The sequence below is a fragment of the Nannospalax galili genome, unplaced genomic scaffold (assembly GCF_000622305.1).
Source record: "Nannospalax galili isolate Female #2095 unplaced genomic scaffold, S.galili_v1.0 scaffold153, whole genome shotgun sequence".
NCBI lineage: Eukaryota > Metazoa > Chordata > Mammalia > Rodentia > Spalacidae > Nannospalax > Nannospalax galili.
In genome coordinates, this window is record NW_008333469.1 from 2,069,995 (window position 1) to 2,076,024 (window position 6,030).

Consider the following 6,030-nt stretch of genomic DNA (forward strand, 5'->3'; position numbering starts at 1 on the left):
CGATGTAATAGATAATGACAGAAGATAGATGATTATATAGATAATAGATGATAGATAATGATAGGTGATACATAGATGATTGAGAGAGAGAGAATGGATTGATGATTGATAGGTAGATGAGATGGAGAATGGATGACAGATGATAGATACATAGATGATAGGTGATAGATGATAGATGACAGATAGATGATGATAGACACATAGATACTGATAGATACATAGACAATAGGTGAGAGATGGTAGATAATAGATAAATACCAACTTTATATTCTCTGCTATGAGTTACTTCTCTAAGACTCAGAAACTTGGTCTGAAGACCCAGCTACTCCACCACTAGCCATTGTGATGGTGAGCAAGCTGCCTTGCCCGCCTTAAATCTTACTCAATTTTCTCTTCTCATAAGTAGAGCTAATAGTAACAACTGTTCCTGGAAGCAGTGAGGATCAAATGAATCTATACACTTAAGGCGCTCAGCACAGTCACTAGTCTCATTAACATCAATGTCATTAGAGCGGCAAGCTCCTCTCTGACTTCAGGACACTACTCTCTTTAAGAGAACCAGATTCTCCTTAAGATCACTGTCAGAACTAATGCTTTCAAAGGGACTGAGTCTCCTGCCTCTTCACGGATACAGCTGAGTTGCATTTCACAAGTAACCAGCTAAATGGTTTCTCAAGCCTTGCCCTCCTAACTAGACCCTAAATGCTTTATCCTGTTTTAATTTTCAGGCCTACTGAAGGCCCAGGTCTTTTGAATGTTCCACTGGAATGTTAATTATGGGAAATTCCAGAATCTGTGGCTTAGAGACAAGTTCTCATTTACCCTGTTCCTTGGCACTGGGATTGCTCTTGTCTGGCCTTCAGAGCACCAACTTACTTTCCAAAGCCCATGAGACTGAAGCCAGATGGCAGTGCGGCCAGGTCCTGCTGCCTCAGGCCCTCCCCATGCAGCCAGCCCTCCAGCTCCATCCTCTGGCCTTGGTCTCCAGTTCCTACCCACCCCCACCAGATCTCCAAGGTGGCTCCAAAGAAAGCCTTCCTTTATACGACTTCCAGAAACACATTCGGAATCTTTTGCTGGGTCTGAGCCACTATTAACCAAGAAGCACTACAGGTTCACTTGTTCCCCATCAGATCAAACAGCCATCCACTGGTTTGAAAGAAATCATTTCTTCATTCACCAACCTTCACTTTTTCCTTTGCTTGTTTTAGTGGTGGCAGCATTTAGCACTCTGTAAGGGAATACTTCACAGCTGACTCAGTCCTTAGCTTGTTTGATCCTCTTCCACAGCAGGGCAGCACAGGAAGCTTCCAAAGGGATTACAAAACCTGTGCTGGAGACAGCCATGCCCCTATGGACAGGGTCCCTGATTTGCCTGCTTAGCCACCTGAGTTTCTGACCCGATAGGTCTACAGGATTCATAGAAAGGTCAGATTTGCTCAGCAGTGAGAGGTGCTAAATGTCTGCTCAGTGGTCGGAGGCTTAGGGAAGACTGGCATAGTGGGTAGTCATAGAAGAGCGAGAGTATTTAAAATCTCATAATGGATGGTTGTGTGAGTAAAGTGTTTGCTATGCTATGAAAGCGTGAGGACCTGAGTTCCAATCCCCAGCACCCGAGTAAAAGCAGGGCTTAATGGTGTGTGCCTAAACTCCAACACTGGAAGGACGGGGGATGAGACAGGTGAGTCCCTAGAATTGCTAGCAGCCAAAATGGTGAGCTCCACGTCTGGTGAAAAACATTGTCTCAAAAATAAGATGGAAAGCAATTGAGGAAGATACCCAACATTAACCTCGGGCCTCCACAGGAGCATGCATAGGTGAATACCCTGCATATACGTAACACACACATACACACACACACACACACACACACACACACACACATTCATAGGAGAAAGAAGGGGCATCCCCGCTCATTTCAGCTCCTCACTATATTATTTCAGGCAAAGGGCTTTGGGTCCAATCATGTAGAGTGGAACCATTTTGAAAGCAGACACTAAATAACCCTGGTGGGTAGATCATGGAATGACAAGCGTCAGTCAGACCATCTGTTTGAGAGAAAAGAGAATGAGATGATGGATGTATGGCTCTCGCGCCTGTATAAGCCACGTGATGTGTGCCTTAAGAATCCTCAGGACTCCCAGCTTTTGACTCCCACAAGTGCTTTCAGTTTACTCTCATTTCGCAGGCAAAGATAATAAAAGCCATTGGGGATCAAAAAGTTTTCTTCAGGCAACTTCCTAGATCCTTTCCCAACTCCAGGTTACATCGCTTGCTCTGTACAGGATCACAGACATGAGCATTGGTCTGGGATGCTCAGGTGGGTATGTCTTCCCTTCCCTCCTGCAAAGAACTAGTCACTTTGACAAGGGAAAATGAGTTTTGCTAGGACACGAGCCAGAGTCTTGGAAACCTTCATTTTTCTCCCTGCCTCCAAGTATTCAACTCCCCAAGTGTCAAGCAATCTGCCTAGTGTAGCAGAAAACCATGTCCATTTTCATTGGGAGCTATTTAAGATGTATTAGCAGCGTGCCAAACACTGTTCCATGGTCCCCCAGAGCCTTCCTCCCCACTTTGAACTGATTTATGCTAAAACAATTATATACCCTGGAACTTCACTCCTGGAGCCAGCAAGGGGGCCACCTGGAGGGGCCCTGCGGGAAGTAATTGTGTTTAGCAGTACCTCTGTGGATCTTTAAGCCCGGGCCAACTCCAAGGCAAACTAGGTTTGTGTCTGTTTCTAAGCCACAGGTCAGCATTGATGGAGACTTCTGCACACTGTGGGAAGACAGGCTATCAGAGCCCTGCAAGTTCTCAGAACTCCTGGAGTACAATGGCTATGGCCCACACTGCAGCAGTCTTAGGGAGGAGGGCCACTCTAGCCAGCTCACACCGCTACTCCCACAGTTAGAAATAGAAGAATCTAAGTGAGGGTCAAAGTGCAAAGGTCTGAGCGCTGAGTCTGTCTGAAGCCAAGGGAAAAATGGTGGACAATTCACTGTCACCATTGTCTGAAGGAGCCTTTTATGGCTTTGTAATTTTCTTAAACTCCCAATTGGGTAGTTTGCTGTGCAGTCTATCTACTTACTACTCCAGTAATTAGTTATGTATTATTTATAATTAACATGAGAAGTGCCTCTCCACTCAACTCCATTCATACAACCACAGATAACTGTGCTAAAAATCAACAGCAGGAGAAATACCAAGAAGAGACTGTCCTAGCAGTAAGAGATATTCTTATTAGTGAAGCAAATCAAAAGTTCAAACTTTAACACCGAAAACTGAGTTCTGAGTAAATATCCTAAGACTCTAATCGCATTGACTATCTCTCTTCTTAAAGACCAGGCTTGAGATATTAAAAAGTGAAAGCTGATCTCTCAGATTAAGTTCAATTAATACTGTAAACGTTTTCAGATATGAGCCTTTAATGGACAAAATAAATAAAATACCACCACAAAACCCAAACTGAGCATGACGGTGCATACTTGTAATTCTAGCACTTGGGAGGCTGACACAGGAGGATCTCAGGCTCAAGAGCAGCCTGGCTACATTGTGAGACCTTGTCACACACACCAAAAATGAATCTATTATACCAATTCTCAAAGTCCTTGTTCTAAATCTCCTTCTTATAATAGTCACATTCTTTTGGCCTGTGCTATGCAACCTAATGAAATATTATTCAGAACAAAAAGACTGTTTCTATGAAAACTAAGTGGAATGGTTTCAAAAGAATTGTAGACTAGTGAGGTGTCAGCAAGAGAATTCTAAAAGATTGGGCAACACAGTAAAACCCCGAAGTGGTTGTGCAGTCTGTCTCACTGGTGTCTTTTAAGTCTGCTGCATGAGTTAAATGATAGTTTTTGAGTTTGGGTGTGGTTTATGCAAAATGATCAGGGAGCTCTGATCTCTGTACCCTTATTCAAAGAAGAAACCTAAGTCCCATACAATAATAATAATAGAACAAAGCAATGAACGAGACTACATTTATCTATGTTAAGGTAAAATAAAAATAATAAATCATAAATGCAAATTATTGGTGATTTTCCTCTTTACCTAATATTTTTTTGGGTTCGGTTTTGGGTTTGGTTTTGGTTTTTCTGCAGGTCATCAATGGCTAAAGATGAAGCTTCTATTTTGCCAGGAGATAAGTTCACCAGCTTACCTAGAGAGTGAATTCGACAGAAGAATATGCCCCCGCCAACCTGAAGGCTTCATTCTCCTTTGTTTCCCACGGAGTCCTCACTCTTTTTTGTTCCTTTACTGAGTTCACGGATACCCTTGAGTTACCTAGGAAAGGCACTGTGCCAGGGCCTTGGAGTGGGTCAGAGTGAGTAGATGGCAACGCCCCCAGGGATCACCTTCCTAGAACCCCAGTTGCCCTACTTTAGTTTCTGTTGCTGAGATCTAACACTGACCAAAACCGGAGCTGGAGAGATGGCTCGGCAGTTAAGAGCACTGACCCTGCAGAGAACAACCAGGGTTTGACTCCCCGAATCCACGTGGTGACTAACAACGATCTGTGGCTTCAGTTCCAGGGAATCTAACGCCCTCTTCTGTCCCCCGTGGGCATCGTATGGCACAGGTGCACTTACATACATGCAGACATAACACTCATACACATAAAACAAAAATAAATAAATAAAAAATTTTAAAACCCCACCAAAACCAAGTTGGGAGAGGAAAGAGTTTGTTTCATCTTCCAAGTTACAGTCCATGGTTAAAGGAAGTTGGGGTAGGAACGTGGAGGTGGGACTGCAGCAGGGAACTAGAAGGAAGACTGCTCGCCAGCTTGCTTTCCCCTGGTTTGCTCAGTTACTTTTCTTATACAGCCCAGGCCCACTTGCCCAAGAATGGTACTACCCATATGGGCTGGGCCCTCCTACATCAATTAGTAATCAAGGAAAATCCCCACAGATATGGCTCTGGTTTGTGTCTAGTTGACAAAACTAACAAGTATACAAGCCCAACCCACTTTCCCCTCCACTGCTGGCCTGGCCAGATCACAGTCCTCCCCCCACTCCTCTGTCACATGCCATTGTTGCCCAAGGACTTGATCTCTGCTCCTCCCTTTCTCTACAGTCCTCTACCCGACTCTCATCACCCCCAAATGCTTCCCATTTTTCAGCTACCTCCTCCAAGGAGTCTGCTTAGTCTCCTAGGAAGAAAAGATCTCTTCCTCACCTTCAGAATATTGCTTTTTTGCTTTTGTGGAATTTCTCACTTTTAAATGTTTATTGAAAAGCAGTATTTTCTTAAACTGAACTTCTTTCCTGATTTTTCAATGGCGTGCAGGTTGAGCGCAGTGTTGGTTAGTTTTTTGTCACTGGGGCTAACACCTGAGAGAAACCATTTAAAGGGAGAAATGCTCATTTTAGCTCACAGTCGCAGAGGTCTCATTCCATTTCTGGCTCCATTGTCTCTGTGCCTTGGGGAGGCAGAGCATCAACGTGGAAAGCCATGGTAGAACAGAGAGGTTCCCTTCCTAAGAGCCAGGAAGCAAGGAAGACAGAAAGGCGCCACAGCAAAGGCATGATACCTCCCCTTCCTCCACTTAGGCTTCATCTTCACAGTCACCTTCCAATTGTCTTTCTCAGTTTGAGTCCATCAGTGGATTCAACTGTGGAGTAGATCAAAGCCTTTATGGTCTAGAAACATCATCGCAATGTACCCAGAGGTTTGCTGTACGTAGCTCTCAGGCATCATCTCCAACCAAGTTGACAATCAAAATTAACCATCACGATGACCAACACTCATTAATTTTAGCATCTCCATAGTGCCTGGTCCAGGGTCCTATTCATAAATTCCACCTGTTGCTTTGATCACTAAAATCCTATATTTAAAGATTGACTCAAGAAAACTACTCTAGAAAAAAATACTTGTTGATAGATTATGTGTCTCTTTACCCCTAAGAAATAGTTTGAATTGACTATACAAGCTTCAAAGCATCTTTTAGTCACCAGCTAGTCTGCAAGTAACACAATGTGATCCACTAAAAGGGGAATTCTTTGGAAGTTTTATTTGTTTGGGAGC

At 43.7% G+C, this 6,030-nt stretch overlaps 1 pseudogene; it reads left to right on the plus strand.

Annotated features, from left to right (window-relative positions):
* The first annotated feature begins 2,983 nt into the window (after window positions 1–2,983).
* Window positions 2,984–3,296, plus strand: LOC115069474 (annotated as a pseudogene).
* The last annotated feature ends 2,734 nt before the right edge of the window (window positions 3,297–6,030 follow it).